Genomic DNA, 23485 nt, shown 5'->3' with positions numbered 1-23485 from the left:
TGAAAGAGGATTTATGTTCGTGCAACAATTTAGATAAATCATCTCTTAAAAGCCCAAAGAGTCTTGGCAAAATAAAAGGTGGAGTGGAACATGGTGGTTGCTAAAAACAAGACTTTAAGACAGCCCAACAACATGGCTGATCAGACATGAATTCCACTCCAATACATCTGTAGTATTGATAATAAAGTACGTACGAGAGAGAGAGAGAGAGAGAGAGAGAGAGAGAGAGAGAGAGAGAGAGAGAGAGAGAGAGAGAGAGAGAGAGAGAGAGAGAGAGAATTTTCATTAGAGTAACAATAACTGCGAGTGTGTCTTAATTTCGCGAAGAAAATGTCACCGCGTCATTCCAGGCAATCTGCACATCGATATACCACGAACGAAAACTGAGGTAATGTGAACGGCTGTGACCCGTCCCAGGCTGGGGCAACCTAAGGCTGATCGACACTTGAGTCTGGTGCGAGAGCTGCAGCAACGACGACTGGTGGAGGTTGTCTGGTGGGGGCTCTGGTGACTGGCGTGGTACACAGACTGTACCTGGCCGGTGACTGGAGTGTCTGGTGGGGGCTCTGGTGACTGGCGTGGTACACAGACTACCTATCCAGTGGTGCGGCCTACCAGCTGGGTCCCGCGGCGGCAACTAAGATCCTTCAGAAGGTTAATTCTCCATAAAGATGCGCCTCGATAAGGGGACGAGCTGCGCCCTGAAGATAGTTCGCGATAACGTCCCAAACAGATCATTCCAGTAATCGTACGAGGCACCGCAGCCACGACGTTAACACAAGACCGTTACGTCCAGGGTTGTGGTCTGGTCCACAGTACTGTTCCTTCTCCTGATGGCATGACGTACAAAATGGGAAGGAGCTTGTATCTGCGGACTTACATCCCCGGTCTCTTGCTGTCAAAAAATCTTCGAATAATTCGTATTCAAAAATGGCAAGATACATATTCTGCCTCTTAAAATCATGTATTCCAATGGTGTAAACAGAATCAAAGATATAACGAATAAACCTTGAAATAAACATGAATAGACCAATCGAATACATACATCACAAAATCCCCAGGATATTCTTGGCTGCTCATTTTCCCCAAACACCACGGAGGCAACACAACCTTTGAGCCAGGAGTGAGCTGGAGGGACACAACACGTCACACACCCACCAAGCTAAACAGTTACCCTCCTTTACGTATCCTGAGGCCGGCAGGGAGGGAGTGAGGGCTTATGGTGCCCTCCTAACGGGCGGATATGACGTCACGCTCCAGCTGTCAATCAGACCAACAAAGGAGAACCAATAAATAGGGGGGCTCACGTGTGCCCCCCACTCCATCCCCTCCAACCCTCTGCCTCAGCACTGGCTATGCATCTGTGGCTATGGCTGCACACGAGGTTGTCTGTGTCACATGCACAGGCAGTGAAACACAAAGGAACGTGAATACAAACATCAACACAGGATCATACATACAGATGCACACACACGTACCAATGTAGATGTACATGCTAACATCCAAACACATACAAAGATCCTGATGCAGACAGCGACAACAGATACAAAGGTACACACACACACACACACACACACACACACACACACACACACACACACACACACACACTGGTGTGCCAGTGACAAGAGGAGAGAGAGAGTTTCCGGGCTGGTGGGGGAGTACGGTTGCCTGACGGGTTTAATCATGGTGTTGCACAGGCTGCCACTGCTCCTCACGGCCCGCACACCACCACCCCCGACTGTACATCCCCTCCTACACTCGCGAACATTTCCTACACTCGCTAACATCCCCTCCTACATTCACTAACATCTCCTGCCATACTCGCTAAAATCTCCTGCTACACTTGCTAACATCTACATTCGCTAACATCCCCTTCTTCAGTCACTAACTCCTACACTCGCTAACATAACCTCCTACACTTGCTAACATCTCGTCCTACACTTGCTAACAACCCATCCTACACTCGCTAACAACACCTACACTCGCTAACATCCCCAGCTGCACTCGCTACAAGACGGACCTGGCAACATTCAATTTCGAACTGTTTATATCTAGAATCGCATCATTCGGTCTGGATCCCTTTCACAATACCTACGATAATAATAATAGAAAAACAAAATTGTAGGGAATGTACAACTGAATTCCCAGTCAATTTCGGGAACTTTTTATCTTTTTTTTATTTTGTGTGTGTGTGTGTGTGTGTGTGTGTGTGTGTGTGTGTGTGTGTGTGTGTGTGTCCAGTCCTGGCCTGAGCCTGGTGCCACCTGAGGGTTGCTGGCGTAACCAAAACAGAAGCGTCCTTGGTCAATTCGGCCGACAACAGAACCATTACTGAGAGATTACGGACGGACATGCCGGCTGGCCGGGGTGGGTTCAGGAGCAGAGGCACCTCCGCCTGGTGCTCGTGTGTGGGCTGGCAGTGCTGGGTGGCACCAGGTGAACAGTATGGTTGGGTGGCATGAGGTGGGCGGCCGGCGGGTGGTGACACTCGGTGGGGAAGAAAAGGGGAGGGCGGTATGATGGGGGCAGCACGGACGCGGGGGATAGGGAGAGCAGACTGTGGGCGGCAAGTGGGTGGGCAATAAGGTAAAAGGTAGGAGGAGGGAGGAGGGGGGTTCGACACCTTGTGGGGGAGGGGACTCCAAGCGGATAAAGGAGGATGCGTAGCGCAGCGTAAGGCTCGGTTTGAAGGGATGGGCGAAGTGCGCAATGGACAACACAAGGATGAACTGACTTGTGGGGAACGGGGAGGTACGCTGGGTGGCATGAGGCGAGCAGCATGGTGAGGGTGAGGGAGGCATTAGTGGGCTGCACGGGTCGTGGAGAGTACCTGGGTCTTCTGGCCTCACAGCTCGGGACGAATCCAATCTTCAGAGTTGGGTCGTTGGTCGACCAAATTGTTGGAAGCCACGACCCGCAGGTCCACGTTAAACCTCCCCAGACCTACCTAGTGTCTTCATCATCCAGGACCTCTTACTGTCCATCCACGGTGGGAGGAAGTCACACATAACACTTGTTATATGAAAGAGAAGATGGGGCGCCGCACGACTACGTCCATCCAGTATACGAACGAATTCATACAAAGTCCCTCCGTCTGTATGGCATGACGTGTTCATATGGACTCCTGTATCGTGTGATAATCTCATCTTTAGCGAGGCTGTATCACGAAAGAAGGTACAGTTTCGTCAAAAAAACAAAAAAACAAAAAAAATCTCCCTCAAAAGAGTCTATCCCGTCCCTGCTGCTGAGAGTAGCGCAGCCTATGAAGCTGCCGGAGCCTCAGGATGGGAAGGCTGGAGTTACAACCCCAAGACCCCTTTCCCTTTGTTACTGGGGTCCTGGGGTTGTACAATAACTCCCTCCCCACTCACTCCTCACATCTGTGAATACATCAATGCAATCACAGGTCCGCAAGTCACAGCAGCTTCCCCGTACCACCAAGGTAAGGAGGAGCTTCATAAACACAAATCAGTTAATATCAGCACTAATAAAGTCACCTTCCCACAGCCCATTGATCGTTCTGGCTGTGAGTGGCGGAGAGCACGTGCAGACTGGACTTGGGAGTATATCCTGTTCACAGTGGGACGTCTCCACCTCCCAGATTAAGAAAAGAACGAAATACGAGCAGGAAGGTTATGGAAGTGGGAGGGGAAGAGAACGAGGTGAGGAAAACGAGGGGTAAAAGGGATTCCAGGAAAAGGTGAGGGAGGCGGCGAGAGTGTACAATCAGAGGAGAACCTTGGTGGACCCTGGTGGTCACCTGGAGGTTAATTGCCCCACCGCCATCTGGTATCCTCACCTCCCTTCATAACCATTCCCCCAGCTCCTACCACGATCATCATTATTCTTTCCCGTTTCCAGGCTTCGCCCTAACTTAGGCGCCTTTCTCCTTCTCTAAGGAACCCTTTTCATTCCAAAGTTCGTCTCGTTCCTCTAAACCCTCTCCTCTCTCTGCCGTTCATGGCACTCACCAGAATGAGGCGGCACCAATGAGAGTCGGGCTCCTCTTTAGGGCCACACTGACACACTACGCCCCGCCTGGGAACCTCTCTTAAATGGTGTCATTAATGCCTTTAAACGTGCGCCTCCCAGCTGTGATTCCCAGGATCTGCTGTTCCATCCCCAGATTGGTGGTGATCAGGGCCCAGGCAATGAGACCTCCTTCCTCGGAAGGAGAGACGCTGCAGGCACTTACCTTCTCCAGGCCTCAACTTGCACTGATAATGAAACTCACAAGTGGAAAATGGAACGTCAGACAACCTTCCCATGCAACCTCAGGCGAATTTTGCTATAAACATTTGACTACAATGGATGAAAGCGTTAAACTTAAGGATATAGCGTCATCCCACTCATCAAAGATTACTGTACTGTTCGTTTAGAGTGATTTTAAACACGACACTGAACGTACGTTAGGCCATTTGAACTATAAGCATTACCACTGACGCAAAATCACGCGTGAATCACGCAATAAAAAAAAATTCTAACTCTGGCAAAGATCTTGAACTTTCATGGGTGTATACACACGCTACGACTGTCTGAATCTATCGTGTTACGTCAAGTGCTGTTCCTTATTCCCTGCATCCCCCTGCACTCTGCTAATATACGGTCAGCTGCTGCTGAATATAGCAATGAACAGGACTACAATACAACGTGATACATATTCTTCTGAAAATACTTCACCTCACGTGAAAACTGCCGGATAATCAATCAATCTAATATTACCAAACCTTGTCATCACTATTCTCACTAAGTAACCCATAATGTCATTCTATCACTGAGGCTCACCCAGGCCCTGGACCTGGTGCGCTCTGCATCCTCTTCCGTGCCGCCGCCCACAGGATGGGCTGGAGTGTCCAATAAGTCAGTTTCTCTAGCGGCAAAAATCAAATCAAATTCTCCAAATGGTGGAGGTACATACGAACAGACAACTTACGCTGTGCAAGTAGAGTAAAATCTTAAATTCGAGACATACGATGCGGACTAAGAATTCGTTGTTCATTTTTTCGTCTCAACTCCAAACTTTACTAAACAAGAGCTACGTCCTTCTACGAAATATTATTACAAATAATTATAGCGAATCGCTACTCTTCAAGGAACATAAAGTAACAAAGTCGCCGAATTCCCCTAAAATTATCATTATATTCATGAGAGCGAGACACCGTGACTACTGGGGTGTGGACTGTCCCCCCTCCTACACAACATGGACTCAGGGAAGGCTACGAGAAGTGGCAGGATCCAGAGATATCGTATCCGGGACACAATAAATCAATTCTCGACCATCGTAACATCCATCTCAGTGAGTGCAGCCCACCCCTCTGTCACACACGTCCCCTTCCACAGTCACATGCACCAATTTCTCCGTGTCGTGTCGGCCCCTCTACCATAACATTATCTGACTCCGTGACGCCACGCCGGGGGCCGCCTGACTGACACGGCAAACACGAACACAAGGGGGATTAATTACACTCCACAGAGAACAGTTAGCCAACATGCAGCAGCCTCTCCTCCCCCCCCCCTCCCCCTGCTCACTCACCGACCCCTGACCACTTAGCAGCAAGCACTGTTAGGCGTCATAAACCTCAATTATATTAAGTTAAGTGACCTCATTGTGGAGGACTTGGGCTGCTCTCAACTGCTGGATTCCTGTACGTTATGTAGGTTCCAACCCCCCACTTACACAAGGGGGGTCTACTGAATCATTCGTCATAAATGGATTCTACCGACAACTCCATTGTCATACTGGCCCTCTGGAACGAGGCGATAATGGTCCTTTCCAGTCACACAGTTCCTCTGGACTGTCAATATGGACGTGAGACGTTGCACTGGGCCATAATGAACCCTTCGAGTGGATGTCCTGCTGAACCCCTGGAGTGGGTCATAATAAACCCCTGGATTACATGATCTTGTAGAAGTGAGTTACCCTCGCTCCTGAGACTGAGCTAAACAAACGTCTCACGAGACACCACAAATACAACCGTTTCTTCATCTGAGTCGCTGCTCCCCTGGTATGGCTCCCTAATTAACCTCCCCGCCGGGTAGATCAGGTCTCGGGTAGTGTCTCCCCTACATCAGGCAGGTCACAGACTCGGACACAGGGGGTCTAGGCTGGGTCTCTGCTCCTCCCCTCCAACCCCGCAAGCTAAATCCTCCCCTGCCTCCGTCGGTGGGTCCCCTCCTGGACGTACCCAGGGAGCTATCATCCACCTAGCTGGCCGGATCCTCCCAAGATAACACCGGTAAATTCTAATGATCACCATTTCTAAAGGTTGGTTATCTGATAGAAGGGATCGAGGCGCTTCGTTATCTATTTATTTCTTTTTCGTCTCGACACACACAAATTACTATCATCAGCGGGAGACGCTACGCTGGCTACAGCGAGGGAGGCTTTGGGTGGCGCCTGTGGGCAACACACGCTCGAGCATATAACAAGACTCGCTGATAATTCCTTATCAGTTAAATTCACTGAAGTGTTCTCATTACTGATATTTCAAATGCAAGACCTATAACACACTTCGTAAAAATCAACGAACGTTAATGCAACCAACACTAAAGTCGACTTAACATATTTGTTCAATCAGCCAATTTATCAATCAAAATGGTTTAATTTATCTACGTGTACATAACCCAAGCGTTTCTGTGATGGTGTGGGTGAAGGGCACACAACATGGGATGGATGGAGGCGAGTGTACACCGTGCACTAAGTACAATGCATCGATGTGAGTTGGTGAAATTTGGGTTTAAATGAGTTCTCGTCCCGTAGGAAAAATGAAGAGCAGTGTTAATGTTATTGGTGATTATACAAACGACAGCCAGAATATAACTAAATATAGGATATACGTGTACATCTTATAAGCGTTCATCAGTATACAAAATTCTATATAGAGAATGTACTGTCAATAGTAATTATACTAAGAGGGTCAAAATTTATCAGATATGAGGCATATAATAGACAAAATATACTACCACCGGTAATGATACACAAGAGGATCAGAGTACATGTATCTTATATACAATCTACAACATAAATAGGGATATTGACGATTTCATGACAAAGGTACACCTAGACAAAAAAAAAAGCATCCTCACCCTTTAGTCCGATGGTTCTGAGTCTGAACACAGCAACTCCTGCTGTCTCGGTCAGGTTGGCAAGCGTGAGTGCAAGACGCATTACATTACACGAAAAGTTTACATGAGGAAGACTGGGTTGTCTGGTACAAAAATAGTTTAACTTAACAATGTAATTCCGTTCATCAGTTATTATACGCTATCTTCTGTATATACTGTATATAGCACTTAACCTCGAATTACAATAGTGATTATCATGCTTTAACGCACTTTAGGAAACCCATTATTCATGTCTGGGGATGAGGAGTAGCCATAAGGACTATCCAAACATCACAGTAGCGAGAATAAAACTCAGACTACACACATACAACGTATGTTTCCTTATATTTGTATTTAGTTTAAGAGTTGCTCTCCTGACATCCTGTTGGAAACGGATATGATGTTCTTACTCCCTCATGTTATCAACGTCAAACATGTCACCACACATGTCTCCACACATGTCACCACACATGTCTCCACACATGTCTCCACACATGTCTCCACACATGTGACTACTGAAATCGTTCCCTTAATGATAGTCATGCAAGGATGTGTAGCTTTCCAACATCAGAAGCCTGGATCTCATCGATATTTTATGGAACACATATATTCCATATTAATCATTTACACTTAACATATGCGTCACTAATGTAGAATTTACAGTGTAATAAGAAATATGGCAGGAATTGTGACCGCTAACCCATGGAACACCATATAAAGAAGGTAGAGCTACCAATATGAGGCAGGATTGGAAGGTACGTGTGAGAATGCTTGGTTCGGTGTCGAACTGCACGACGCTTAAAAGGTGAGGATACATTTTGACTTGGGTGTACGTGATGCAAGGCATGACTCCGGGCATGGCAAATTATGGATATAGCATGATAATATCCTCAAGAGCATCAGTGTTAGTGATCACAAAGTGATCAATACCTCAGGCCCTGAAACCACATATGTTAAGGCTGACAGTAATACAACGTTCAGGTGTGTGTCTATCAGTTATAGAAGAGCTAACACATTTAGACGGCTTAGGAGTCAAGAGATTTCTGTATCTTGCTTGACAGGCCCGTGGCATAGTCGCATTCTGGCACTAACAGTACCACACTGGCTGGTACAGTGATAATGTTTCCCAGTGTTGGTGTTCTGGGGGATCACAGTCATTATGAAGTTAATACTAAAGCTGCCGGGTCTTCCAGCATCTCTCTGGAGGTTTAGGTCATTACTGGCTGCTGTGGGAAGGATGGTGGGGACTGTGGCTCCGCCTGGTGGGGACTGTGGCTCCGCCTGGTGGGAGGGACTGTGGCTCCGCCTGGTGGGAGGGACTGGAAGCAAGACAGACACTTTCACCAAGGTTGTTATCAGGTTGTTATAACATAATCTTGACGCTTATGACTACCATGTGAGGGTGAGGGTGTGCTACCGAACTGGTTACCTTGATATCCACACAGACCTCAACAAGTAGGCTATGGGTAATGGGGGAACAGATTCATACGTGGCACACTGACCTCTTGAGAGTTGTGGGGGCTGATAATGGAGTCAGGAGGGAATGACAGCATGAACTTGGAGCTGGATGATGTAGTATCTACCATAAGGTTACTATGCAGTTTACTGTAGCTACGTTGTTATTGCAGGGGCTGAATGAGGTTGTTGGTGATATAGAGAGCACAATCCCCCACTGGCCTATAAGGACTCATTAGAAGAGTTAAGGAGAAAATGGTTAAGCATGTTCGCAAGTCCTTGAATGATACGAGGGCTAAACTGGCCAGTATGATAAGGAACTGAATCGATTCTAGGAAGTCTGACGTTTCAGGGTCGTCAGGAGGCAGCTTTAGGGTCTGATGGTATCAGGACCCGAGGGGACCATACTACCCGAATACCAGGGTTGACACTTCACTCGGCAGGCAGGCTGACCAAAGCTTCCAAGGGAAAGACTTTGATGACGACGTGACCAGCAGTCGATGATGCTCCTCACACTCACTCACTCGGCAGCAGAAGAGACGTCAGAAGTAACAGGGCAACTCTACTTTACGAGTGTTGTTTGCTTTTCGTCCCTCCCCCCGCGTAGTACGCCGTGAACATGATTGATGGGGAAGGATCAGTATCTGGCCTGGGAGAAAATACGGGGCTCAAATATTTGACAAGAGCAGCCGAGGGTGATGGATGGTATCACGTCCACTCCTGATTCCCTTCCTACCCCCTCCCACGTACTCTTCAAAATTCTTTATAAAATAACCTCAGAGAACTCTCGCCAAACTTATCCCGGGCGACGGTAAGGAGGATGGAGGGGAGGAGCCCAAGTTTTCATCTCGGGTTTCTCTCAAGTTTGGTTCGAGGTCAAATAACGGCGATGCACAACAATGGGCCTGACGTAGGATGGGGCCGACGACACCCGAGACCAGCGACAGCTTCACTAACTCGGGCTTAACTCCGCCACCACACACGATAGGCCCTCTGGGTCGGCGGGAAGAGGACCTCCAACTACGGTAGCTGGTAGAGAGAGAGAGAGAGAGAGAGAGAGAGAGAGAGAGAGAGAGAGAGGCTACGAACAGTAGGAGGAGGATGGATGGGAATGGGAATTAACATGGAGAATCCCGGTGTACATTGTCTAGTTGGATAAATAAGAAGAAAGAGCTAGCAAGAAGTGATGCTGAGGACGTGGAGATAGACATGAAATGAGAGGAGGGAAAACACCCAAGTCAGGTGTGTAAATGGATAACAATAAGTTTAAGGAAAAGGTGACAAAGAAAACAAATAAAAGGGAAAGAATATAAACAAATAAAAGGGAAAGAATATAGAGAGTGTGAGAGAAGAAGAAGAAGAAGAAGAAGAAGAAGAGAGAGGAGGAGGAGGAGGAGGAGGAGGAGGAGGAGGAGGAGGAGGAGGAGGAGGAGGAGGCAAGACTGGAGGTGATGGATGAGGGTGATGGCTCAGGGAGGTAGTGTGGCCACAATACCAGGGTACAAAGAGGCAACCTAAGTTTGTTAACAACCAATTACTATCACTGCCGGACCCGTGCTGGATCATCCCCGGCCGCCCTGTTGTCACTCCAGCACAACTGATGGCGGCCGCCAACCTAGTAACTCCGTGTAGGAAGACGTTCCTCTTTGTGTGGGGGGTCGCTGCTAGAGTGTGTCTTGAAGGGAAGCTACTGTCTGTGAGTGTGGGCGGGGAGAAGGGTCGTTGCTGTGAGTGTACTGAAGTACGCTATTGTCTATGTGTGGGAGGGGTCGCTGCTGCGTGCATATTGAAGAGACGCTAGTCTGTGTGTGGATGGAGGGAGGGGCTGCTACTGTCTGTATGCATGGGTGGAGGAAGGGGCTGCTACTGTCTGTCTGTGTGGATGTTGGGAAGCGCTGTTACTGTCTGTTTACTGAAGGGAAGCTACTGTTAACGTGTGTGTGTGTGGGGGGGGGGGGGGGCGAAGGGAAGTTACTATTGCTGTTGTGTGTGTACATTTATCTATTCGTACTGTACGGGGAGGGAATTTTTCACTTATGGGGACCCACCTCTTTGTGCGTGTGTGTGTGTGTGTGTGTGTGTGTGTGTGTGTAGTGGGGGTTGCTGTTGTTTGTGTAATGAAGGGAACTTACTATGTACGTATATGTGAAGGGAAGGGGTCGCTGCTGTGTGTGTGAGCGGGTCAGTTTTGCGTGCGGGAGGTGATGGACACCGTGTGGGGGGAAGGTAGCTGCTATGTGTGTGTGCTGAAGGGACGCTGCTATGCGTGTGGAGGGAGAAACGGGTCGCTACTTTGTGTGTGTGTGTGTGTGTGTGTGAGCGGGGACGTTAATGTATGTAGAGCAGGGGGATCGCTGCTGTGTGTGTGTGTGTGTGTGTGTGTGTGTGTGTGTGTGTTGAAGAGACTGCGTGTACGTGTGTGTGTGTGTGGGGTGGCGCTACTCCGTTTGGGGAGCGAGGGAAAGAGGGAGGGTGGTGAGAGATGGTGTGCGTATGTGATGAGGGAATGAAGCTAGTGTATATAGGAGGAGGGGTGACAATACGTGTCTTATGAGAAAATGGTGCATGAGGGCGGAGGGATGGACCTGTTGTACGTGTGTGTGTGTGTGTGTGTGTGTGTGTGTGTGTGTGTGTGTGTGTGTGTGTGTGTGTGTGTGTGTGTGTGCGGCTAGGCTACGAGAGTCTACGTGATACGGAATGAGGATAGTGACAGTGATGAAGAACGGATGCGAGCCTTGGAATGGGGGGGGGGGGGGAGCTTACGCCTACGTTCAGGAGAAAAGGCAGCTAATGTGCGAGAGGTTTGATTCTTTTTTTCTTTTTGCCGCAAGAGCAGGTAGGTGTGTGTGTGTGTGTGTGTGTGTGTGTGTGTGTGTGTGTGTGTGTGTGTGTGTGTGTGGGAGGGGGGGAAGGGGACGTGGAAATGAGCTGAAGTGTGAGTACGGGACAAAAGGAGGAGGAGTTGGCATGTAGAGGGATGTGAAGATGTGTGAAGAGTATTATGAAGAGTATAGGAAGTAGCGTGTGAGAGGAAGGGGATATCATTCATGGGTATTGTGGCTGGAAAAAAGAGATGGAGTTTGGGGAGTGGAGGAGCGCATGTTTGGTGGTGGAGACGGAAGCTGGTGTGGGCAGGGGGTTTGGGCAGGAGAGAGAGAGATAGATAGAAAGAGAGCAGGGGGTAGGGGATGGTGTGCGCGTGCGCGCGTGGGGGGGAGCGGGGTGCCAGTATTTGTGTGGGATGGTAGGGGACGTGTATGTTGTATGTACGAGGGGTGACGGGATTTGCGTGTTTGGGGAGGGAATCGGACGTGTACGCTGAGGGAGGGGAACTGACGTGTTGGTGGAGGGAGGGATATTGGTGTGTTGGTGGAAAGAGGGGAACTGGTGTGTCAGTGAGTGGGTGGAGAATTGGTGTGTTGGTGGAAAGGGGGGGGGGCGGTGTGTTGGTGAGGTGGTGGCGTGACAGGCTAGTCCTCCATCTTCACCGTCAATGCTCACCCAGAATCAGTGGTCTTGAACATTTATAGACACTATTAACTGAAAATAACACCACCCCAGGGCACCTATACTGACGGCTCTCTTAAACTCTACCACTGGGATGGAAAGTAGTGCTACAACTGTGATCCAGCTCAAAGGTACTTGATTAGCGAAAAATGTCAGAATAAACAACTGGTCATCTACTCTACACACTGAGTCGTCCGCCATATCCATCGGTGTTGAGCTTGTCCAAATCACTGCCACAGACAGTTTAATTATCTCTGATTCTTCATCTTCACTATTTGCCCTTAACACCCTGAGATCAGAAGGTAACATGTTGGTCGCTGAACCTCAACGGATTCAAATCAAATTGTTATGGATTCCCTCGCATATAGGCCTCTATAAACGTGACAAAGGTGATGCTTTGGCCAGTCTTGCACTTAGTAAAGAAGCTGTTGAAAATAACACTGAGTCGTCGATCAGAAACCTCAAAACTGTAATTACAAAGGAACCAACAGATCTCTCTGGAGTAAACCGAGAAGTTCAGAGAAGTAGAAACAAAATCCGTCACAGCAATATGTGTAGAGTAAAGCATGTAAGTGGGAAAAAATAATCAGTTTAGCAGATTACAATATATTGTAACTGCTCGACTAAGGCTATGCTATTAGTGCTACTGGCGCTCTGACCTAAACTCGGCTATTAGTGCAATTGGTTCTTTGACCTAAGCCAGGCTCTCAGTACTATTGGCGCTTTGACCTATATGATGTTTGTCATGTAAATTGTAATGTTTGTGACCAGATATATATATATATATATATATTTTTTTTTTTTTCAAACTATTCGCCATTTCCCGCATTAGCGAGGTAGCGTTAAGAACAGAGGACTGGGCCTTTTTCGGAATATCCTCACCTGGCCCCCTCTGTTCCTTCTTTTGGAAAATTAAAAAAAAAAAAAAAAAAAAAAACGAGAGGGGAGGATTTCCAGCCCCCCGCTCCCTCCCCTTTTAGTCGCCTTCTACGACACGCAGGGAATACGTGGGAAGTATTCTTAATCCCCTATCCCCAGGGATAATATATATATATATATATATATATATATATATATATATATATATATATATATATATATATATATATATATATATATATATCTTTCTTTCATACTATTCGTCATTTCCCGCATCAGCGAGGTAGCGTTGAGAACAGAGGACTGGGCCCACTATGTCTCAAAATGTTGAATTAAATAGACAGAGGATTTTAGGGATAAAATCAAACGAACCTTGCAAGAATTCACAACACCTGAACAAGATAACTGAAATTCTAAGACTGTGTCCCCTTTCTGCATCTAGTCGACAAATCTTAACAAACGAAAGACTATGTAATGGAGCTTATGTAATGAACCAAATTCTGTAACAATTTATATAGTGAATATCCGCCCACTGGAGTCTGACACAGACCTTTTGTGACCTCTGTAATCCTTTTGCGCTACCACTCACAGGATGAGCATGGGGTGCACAATAAACTTGCCGAGGTTACCGACACAAATCAAAATCACTTCAAGCTATCCTCTCCTCCTCACTCTGGTTTTGCCCTCCTTCTCTCAGCCTTGGCTGACCCTTTCGGCAGACTTCCAGACGACCTCGCCTTCCGAGACTTATCCTCGGGGAAATCACTGCTGGACTCAATACACCATCAGCAAATTACACCTTTTGAACATTCTATCATAACACATATTCCTGCGTCCTCTATAAGGCAAACTTAACCCGTCCTTTGGCTATGATACACAAATGACTGTAAAAACATCACCATACTAAAAACCGGAGCAGCGAGGGAGGGAGGGAGGGAAGTGAGCTAGGAGACCACAGGGCTACCTTGGCAATGTTGGTCAACAGGCCAGGAAACACCACCGACAGAGCCGCCTCCAGACTTTCACGGTAGCAATCAGTTCCTGGATGGGTCATGTACACAGTGGGAGCGTCTATGATTCTGTAATATTCTTAAACACCTAAAGGAGATCCACGTCTGTTTGTAGCAGGGGTTTACAGGTGCGCAGAAACACGGGTAACACAACAATGCTTTACTGACCGAAGAAAAAAATACTGTGACTCGAGGGCAAGATGATACTAGTGGTGCAAGAGCAGCAGGTGTAGTGAGACAGAGGTCCCACGGTAATAGTACAGAAGAGATGAAGAGATAAGGCGCTCCAGCAAGAGGGAGTTGAGTCAGAGGATGATGGCAGGAGGCGTAATTAACAGCAGTTTGCGCAATAGTGCGTCTGATAGCCGGGGACTCCTTGACTGACCGAGGAGGCGGTCATCACAGCGTTATCTGCCGTGCAGCCATGCCATGCCTCTCTGTACGTGGTAATTATGATACAAGCGCGGTCCAAGTAGACGACGAGGGTCCCCTTCGGGATTATACAAGCTTGTTCATTGCTGGAGGGCCAGATGCGGCAGGCCCTCTGTCATTAAGGTCGACATTGTCTACATACGGAACTTGGGTAGTTAGTCTCGGTCACACAAGGTCATATAAGCTGACTGCGATAATTATAGTGGCCAGGTGAGGCGCCGTGAGTGTCACTGCACCAGCTAACACTCGAGCGTCGTAGCGTCGCGCGGTTCGTGATGATGCTACATGTCGTCCCAGCTTTTTCGGTGGATTGCTATAATTACTCACTTTATTCTGGTCTTCATGACCCTGGCAGTTGCTAGGCCCTCTAACCAAGCCAACTCCTCTGTCGTGTAGTTATAACGATCGTTCCACATTAGGATGTTCCTCCTGGTGTGCTTGTTACATATCCAATGTTTATTAGTTTTCAAACCTGTGGTGTAGCGATTGGCGTTCCTGACCGTGACGCATTTCTGGGCAACCCAAGGTCGAACCCATAGAATCCTGGTTGTGGTATTCGATCCACAGTCAACCCAGCTGTTCATCCACCCCTGAGAGTTAGTCGATTACTACAGCGTTAATGAGAGGTCCTCAATCAAGTCTTCAGGTGCTGTCTCAGCTAACATAAAAAACAACTATATTCTATAGTAGTTGTTTTTTGAAGCCGTGGTTGCTATGGCAGCAGTGCAAACTTCGGGGGCTTATGCAATCGTTATAGCCATGGCAGCAATTGGTAAATTGTACATACAAAGGAATTCAAACAGAAAAAGACACAAGGTCCCGACAAGGTTGTCTGCGATCGTGGAAGGGATCAGTAATTCAAAGTTTGGTAAAATAAAAACAGATGATTCAAAAAGAAATTCCGGTTAACTTTTCACGTAACAAAGAATGCGGAAATGCTGTAAGTCATGAAGCGAAGTATTTATCAAGTCTATCTTAAACCTCTGTTGTTGCTATTAGTTACTCTAACTGGTAAATCATTCCACGTGTTAACGATCTTGTTGAAGAACAACTTCGCTTCATTCAAAATGAAACGTTTGCTCACGAGTTTGTAACATTTCCTACGAGTGAAATCAGGCAAATGTAGACTTGGTGCGTCTACCTATTCTGAGTCTTGATCATTAATCAATATTCTCCTATAACTGTGAATGTCTGTATCAGATCACCTTTTAACCTCTCTTTTCTAAGCGAAATACATTTCAGACGTTTAGTCGGCTCTCTCGATTTGGAATCACTTTATTAGCTTATCTGATGTACTCCCCCCATTCTTGCCTATTTCCTTGTTTACCTTTGTAGATCAATAGAATTCATACTACAGCTTGCCTACTCGTTTTCACTACTTATATGTATAACTTTGCTCTTAACGACATTAATGTTCACAAGCCATCAGAGTACACAGTCCACCCGCTTGTTCACGTCAGCTTTGAAGCAACAGACGTTGACTTTCCGTCGTAGATTCATTTCCACACTTAGTTTCGTCTGCGAATTTTGCCATCTGACAACCATCATCACTAACACATGAGCAAGAGAACCGGTCCAAACGCTGATCCCTATGGCACACCACTTCTTACGTCCAACATTCTGAGGGTTGAACATTAGTTACTGTTCTGTTTATGGCCAGTCAATCAATTTCCTAACCACACAAGCACAACTCAATCTATGCCAAATGACTTAACTTCTGCAGTGATATCATCTTTGACGAGGAACTTTCTCAAATGCATTTAGAAAATCTAAACAGATGACAAGTGAACCAATAAGGCTACTTCCAGTGCCTCTTGGGTATACAGCTCAGTTCCCTGAAGACCTATACTCCGCTTTCTGTCCACCATATGGGTTCATTATATTGAAGAAATGGTTGAAATGGTGTTCACTGGTGGAGATCTTATCACACCATCCCTTCCTGCAGCCGTAGCTGTCTTTGCGATCATCAGCTGTCCGGGGGTCATTACTGTTAATGATGAAGTCGCTGATGATGATGATGGTGCTTGACGATGGAGCTGATGATGATGATAAGACGATGCTGATAGTAATTCTATGTCTGTAAAGGTTTGCTCGATGCTGTTAAATGCTAGCGAGTTGGTGGAACATAAAATCCAAGCACGTGGCTGGTGCTTAATACCTTACGTACAATCCTGAGGCATTATGACGTGGCCTTTTTGACCTGACCCTTAAAGGTCGCGTTTAAAGGTCGTAACGTCATTGTCAAGGATTATCTCGTCATGCTCAAGGGGCAACGTCGACCATTCATTGTTCTCTTCTCGAGAGTTATTAACATTACGATCTCCGTTACCATCTATGTATGTCATGTACTTGGATCACAGTGCCGGCACGCCAGGGTATAAGGCCAGCCATCGGGGGCATCATGAGCACCTCAGACTGACGACCCTCGTTTAATCCAGGTTTCCTTGTACACCTGGAGCTATATTATGCCAGAGTGGCCCAGAGCTCTCTCTCTCTCTCTCTCTCTCTCTCTCTCTCTCTCTCTCTCTCTCTCTCTCTCTCTCTCTCTCTCCCCAACAAGGATTCGAACCTCGCACCATCTGTGAGGTTGCTGGTTACGCTGACTACTTGGTTACGCTTTGGTCAGCGTACCCAGCTAGCACACATATACCATGGTACGGGGTTCGAGTCCTTGCTTTTGAAGGGCATTGTGTGTTCTATGAAACTGCGCGTTCATATGCACATTATTTGTGTTCATATATATATATATATATATATATATATATATATATATATATATATATATATATATATATATATATATATATATTCTCCAGTATTTCAAGGCTCACAGTAACACTTAAAAGCTATCCATTATCTTACCCTTGACAGCAAGTGCCTAGTAAATCTAGCAGCGGAACAATTAACTGTGTGGGTCCAACCACTGGCCTCATCAACCACCACTGCCACACAACACTCACATCTAAGTCCTGTTTACCGAAAATCCATTATCATGGGTCCCGTCCTATGGCGTACACACGTGTGTAAAACGAATCCACTCAAAGCCACCCACATGGTCGGCAGTCGCAGCTGGTGGTACGCCAAGACCCGGCCTTAAGTGTCAGTCCCCGCAAGAGCCATTATCGCAGCCAGCAGCTACTAGTGGGTGAGGGGCTGACGGGCACAAACACAGGAACGCTGTAGTAAAAGTGTCCATTACAAGGCTATTAACACCTACCACTTTCCATTTAAGACTTGACAGCCTTCTCTCCTCCACTGCCGTTTACGGGACTGGCAGATGAATAATTAGTTTTTGTTTGTGCTTTCCTGGTCGGTGGTGAGTGAGTGAGTGTGGGGGAGGGTGATGACTGGCTCCCAGCAGCAGCAGAGGCACTCAGCTACACACTCCATGCGTTGTTGCCAGTTGGGGCAGCTTACTGACACACACACACACACACACACACACACACACACACACACACACACACACATTGGCCCGGCGCGTTTACTTGTAAGCGCCGTCAATATTTGATCATCATATCCCCATTTACTTAAAGGTGTCCCCTGTTGTTCTTGACAGACTTTCTTAAATTCACCTGTGAAGGTTTTACAAGGCTGGTCTCCACCCCTACAGCTCGGTCTGAGACCCAAGCGTACAGTAGTTCCTCGTCAACCAAGCCACTGGCAGCAGCACACCCTCATACCGTGAAAGACTTATATGAAGCTTTCCTGTAAGCTTCTGCTGCTTCCTCCATTTTCTTTTTAATATTGTTATCTTTACCAGTTTTGGACTCCGACTGTTAACACTTCCTTCACCCAATATACTTAGGGCACCCTTATTTTCCCCATTGGTGACTAATTACTTGCACCGCATGCCTCAATCAAGGACTTCGACTTCTAGTATTCCTACATGCAGACGTCCAGCATAAACATTCAAGTAATTAGTTTCTGTGATTCTGTTTCTGCGTTGTTATCACTTCACACGTTCCCCTGTATCAGTGCCGACCCTATACTGTCGAATAGCTTCCTAGCTCAGCTGCACCTCCATTTGCCGTACTACGCAGCGGTACGTTAAACGACGGGATATCAATAATGTGCTTTATTGATCATCACTTGATTTGTTTCCCTCGTTTTCAGTGGAGGAAGGACCCATTACCAGAGATAACGCGACAGTTGTGTAGCTGCCCTTGTCAAGAGTGGGGCCAGCGGACTTTACTACTCCATCAGGAGGTACTCTCCTTCTCTGGAAATATGGTGGGGTTGGTCTCGCTCTCTAGTTTCCTCGTGCTCTTTCAAGCGAAGACCCTGAAGCTTCTATCATCCAATCATCAGTCTATTATCATATAAGCCCAACGGAAAACAAAGCACAATTACTTATATATAATGTGCTGTCTAATAGATAAAAAGAGATTGTTATCATAATACAGTATCGCTAGGAGACGATGATATAACACTATAGCCTAAAGTCGCTATCATGTTAAATAAGAAATATAAACAAGTGACTAGGGAACCAGTACAGTCTCTTGGCGATCAGGCGTCCTCCAGTAAAGCACTGGAACTTGGTCGAGTATCAAACACTTGTGAGAAGACTGGAGGCAGCGCCCACCTCCAATGGGCACAACGAAGAATGGTTTCGGTGATACACCCAAGTGCAATCCTGTTCCTGCGGACTGTACATGTGAAGCCACACCCAAATTCTACAAAGGCACAGACATATGAAAATGTGGTCAAAAAATTCTGGAAGGTAAATCACATTTATTTAACACGGGGGAGCACGATAAACGTGACAATGATGGCGGCAAAAACCAAATGAACATCAATTCCATTTCTGCCAACGTACCTATACCCTTCCTCCTCCTCCTCCTCCTCCTGTATCATTCCTTCAAGATATCCATTTGGTCCTGAAGAAGACCAAACTACATCAACCTTTCCCCCTCCCTCATCATCCTCTCCTACACTGCTCCTGCTTGAGCAGTACCTCCACCAGTACACCCCCAGCCTTTCCCATCTTTCTCCACCATAAACTCCAACAACTCCCTCCCACTTCCCTCTCTCTTTCTCCAACACTACACCACCTCCAGTGGGGACCCACTGAGTCAGCTGGTGAGGAAATTAGGTCGATCACTTCTGGCGAGACAAGATGGCTGAGAACAATCTTGAATAATGGCAATATTATACGGTCTTACCGTTGCCCCGAGGATGAAGAGATCAGCTCTGAAGAAGGGATGTGGTCTCTTGTGTCTCACTGCCTCCCTCATCCTGCCTGCCTCTCCAGGTGCACACGAAAATATCTGAATAACAATATATCACACATAACAGTTATAATACGTCCAGTCAGTCTACTTAAGCTTCAGCTGCGTCCGTCTGCCAACTGAGCTGAGGCACCACGACTCAAAGACATTAAACACAAATTCAAATTCTAATTTCATCAGGTTAGTGATAGGTAAGATAATCCAAATTAACATAATGATACCAGATCAAACAGTCATACTCTTAGCTGCAGAAAGACAAGAAAAATCAACTACATGATGTTACTTAGATATGAACACAATATCATACTCTGTCGGCAACATAAGACTTCATAATGGCTGAGACTGTGGCTCTCAGTGTGATAATAACATGCATTAACAAGCTCGACATCTACTCCGACCTGCGGTACTAAAATATCAACCAAGAATTACAGTGCTGACTATTACCTACAAGGAATAGTATACTAAATGCAGTCCTCAGCTACAATGCGACCACAACACATACACCAGAGATCTACTTACACTCTGGATAATACCAACAGAAAAATGATAATAATAACAACGAACTAAACAAGACGATAAGAGTGAGGGCTGAGCCAGCCAGCCCGAGTAACCATGCAACGAGAAAAATGAAAAAAAAAAAAAAGGTTTACGAGTCACGATGTCTAGTGTTGGTTACTGTACTATCAAGCAGTTCTTGGTCATGCGGGCGGAGGGCCGCTCAGAACACGCCGGGCCCCACCCACACTCACACACACACACACACACACACACACACACACACACACACACAACACACACGGGGCCCGCTACACGCAAGACTGAATCTGAATCCTTGGTCAGAATGATGCCTCGGGTATCTGTTGACCTCCAGGAGAGAGAGAGAGAGAAAGACGTATGATCCCAATGGCCGTTTCACGACAAAAATTGAATCCAGACAATTATCATTATCATTACTACAACTTCCTCTCGTCTTCCTAGCGGGTTAACTCTCCCCAATAGGCATCGTTCTGAGCGTGTGCTGAGGCGTGTGCTGATGACCCTCCGCTCTCAATCACTACTTTCCACGAACTTTGCACAATAATGGTGGAAGTTACTAACCGTTGTCAGGGGGGATTGGCGCTGAAAGAGACAAGATGGCTCAGGTGAGTTTTAAAGGAAGAGAGGGCGAGGAGGAGGGGGTTGTTAACATTCCTAGTACACTACACTATGGTGACCTAAGAAAACGAGGGAGGGGGGGGGGGATACTTGCGTATCGGGGGGAGGGAGCCAGTGCGTCATCCTTACAATTCAAGTTACAGGGAGGGAGGGCGTGCAGGGGAGGGGGGGGGATGATGTTTAACAACTGTGCTAATTATAGTGAGGGGGGGGGGAAGGGAGGGGTCACTGCTTGATTTATTCGCGCATCACCAATGATTAAATTCCGATTATAATGCGAGGGGTGGGGCGGCAAACTGACAGTTACAGGTAACTATCATTAGTTTAAAAGAAATAAGTTACTGTGACTTGATACTGCAATGGGATACTTACCATTCATCCGATACATAACTACCTAGTGTTAATGGTGCGCAACACCTGCAATGTGGGGTCGATAAAGGCAATCAATTCATCGTAAAGAAATAACATCCAATTACAATGTTTGAGAAAATACGTACACAGCACGAAAAAAATAGTTATATATATATATATATATATATATATATATATATATATATATATATATATATATATATATATAAAGACAATACAAATCAGTAAGGTACACAGCAATCATCTCATGGCAACACATGACTATACATGAACCTTCCAGTAAAATATGCATGACACCAGAAACTCATGATAAGGTAGTCAACCAGTTGGTCAGGACAATTATCTTGCCTCTGACAGCTTCTAGGGGCGAGCGAGTACGGGACTGGTGGGCTCTTAATGGACAACTAAAACATTCTCGTCAGACAGAAATTAGTCACTGTTGAAAACAAACAAAATGGAACTGCTTATGAGAGTCAACATTTGTGTTGAGCTAAAGTTAAGTTTATAAATCGTACAGGATAAGTGTGTGTACGAAGACACACTCATGTATGTAGTATTGGCATACATACATAACATATATGAAGGTAATCACCAAGAAAAATTCATGTACGCAGGTATATAAGCATACATGCATAACATGTATGGAAGTATTAAGAGATATTCATGTATACAGAGGTACAAAGGCATACATATAAAACATATATGAGGTGCAGACTTGAGGTCATTGGACACATATATTCTACCTGCCTGATGAATTCAATGACGGACTCAGTCTTACATACACACAAAAATACTGTCACACACACACACACACACACACACACACACACACACACACACACACACACACAAAACACCTATCACTTTATAAGTAAACAATCGACGTCAAACTGGATCCCTACCAAGCAGAGAGGAACACAAATTGGCGGCAAAACTGACTCGCTTCTACGCGGATCCGAAATTACTTGTTTTGTTTCCTTCCCTCCGAGAGCCAGTGTTTCTCAATTATCTGTGTATTTTTAGCAGCGTCCTCCTCCTGTGCCACTGGGGGCTCAGAGCCCAGACACTGAGCAAACCCAATTAGTGGTGTTATTAAGACGAATCATGGCCCACTTCTCCACTCCCATTTCACGAACTACCTCACATCCTTTCGGGGTTAAAGTCCCACTGGAAACAATATTAAAAAGGAGGCTTTAGGCAAGGACTGTATTCAATAATGTACACCATAAAGTACCTTGGTACTGTCCCAAACAAAATGTATGTCATATAAAGAGCTCCTCTCTCCCGAGCGGTCAAAAACAATACAACCCGACGCCTGAATGCGCGCGGGAAATTGGTAAACTCTGCGCCAGTGTTTTGAAAGAAAATGCGAATTCGTGGCGGGTGAGGCGGGGCGTGTCCAAGAGCCCTCCAACACGACTTTCATCTGCTCCGAACGGCAAAGTCTCGGTCGACCGGCTCCCCAAGAGCTGACGGCACTCTAGTCTCGACCCAGAAGGGAAAATTGTTCGTTTTCGGCCCGACGGGGAGACGTCCTGGGTGGAAGGGTGGGTGAGAGGAGTGTGGCATGGCATCCTCAGAGGGTGGGGAGTGTGGTATGAGCTGGGTAACACAGGGTACAAACTGCAGACAGAAGGTCGGCGTGTACAGTGTGGAGGAGTGGCTGGTGTGTGTTAGGTGGGTTGGGGAAAGTGAAGTATGTGCTGGGTGAATGAGTGAGGGGAGGGTGATGAGAGCTCCACAGGGTGATAAGGGATGACGTGTGGTGCATGGTGAGTGTGGTGTGTGATGAGAGGGGTGGTGAGCTGGGACAGTGGTGTGAGATGGCGGGGACGCAGGGATGAGGCTGGAGTTGGCTGAGAAGGCTATAAGGCTGGAATGAGTTAATGGTAGGTGGAGGTTTGCTGCAACATCCCCGGACGGAGCACAACTTACGTGTGTCTTACGTTGACTTTGAAAGCTTCTATCTAACTCTAAAGTTCGGTATGGAAACAGGGTTCACTGCTAAATGTGATCGGTCATGCTATTGGAGGCCGCGGCCAGTACATTTACATGACCACTGTTGCCTGACTGATCAAGGACACTAAGCAACGAACAGTTTCGAAAACCGATTATCAACGCTTATTTTATGGTGCTTGTACTTTCTACAGGAATTCGTTCAAAGCCGTATATGTCTAGCCTCAGCCATAAGATATAATCTTCGAGTCGAGCTAGACTAAGGACCATGTATACTGGTATTTCCCACATGTATATTACAATACATCTTTCCCGTATGCATTCCAGAGACTCCGTGGTTTTGGTCTACTTTGGGTTTTTCGACAGTTTAAGCGCGGTCTG

The 23485-nt window shown here is 46.6% G+C and overlaps 1 protein-coding gene across 7 annotated transcripts in view; it reads right to left on the bottom strand.

The window, feature by feature from the left end:
• The window catches only part of LOC139752027 (latrophilin Cirl-like), a 406839-nt gene extending 386103 nt beyond the window's left edge, over positions 1-20736 (bottom strand). For all 7 annotated transcript variants that reach the window (XM_071667809.1, XM_071667810.1, XM_071667812.1 and 4 more), the window contains exon 1: positions 20720-20736. The gene's annotated coding sequence lies outside the window, so the exon portion shown is untranslated. The remainder of the gene's footprint in view (positions 1-20719) is intronic.
• Between the last annotated feature and the right edge of the window lie 2749 nt (positions 20737-23485).

This window comes from Panulirus ornatus, chromosome 12, assembly GCF_036320965.1.
Source record: "Panulirus ornatus isolate Po-2019 chromosome 12, ASM3632096v1, whole genome shotgun sequence".
NCBI classification, from domain to species: Eukaryota; Metazoa; Arthropoda; class Malacostraca; order Decapoda; family Palinuridae; genus Panulirus; species Panulirus ornatus.
Note: the sequence above shows the minus strand (reverse complement) of the source record. Positions and strands in the feature narration are given on the sequence as shown.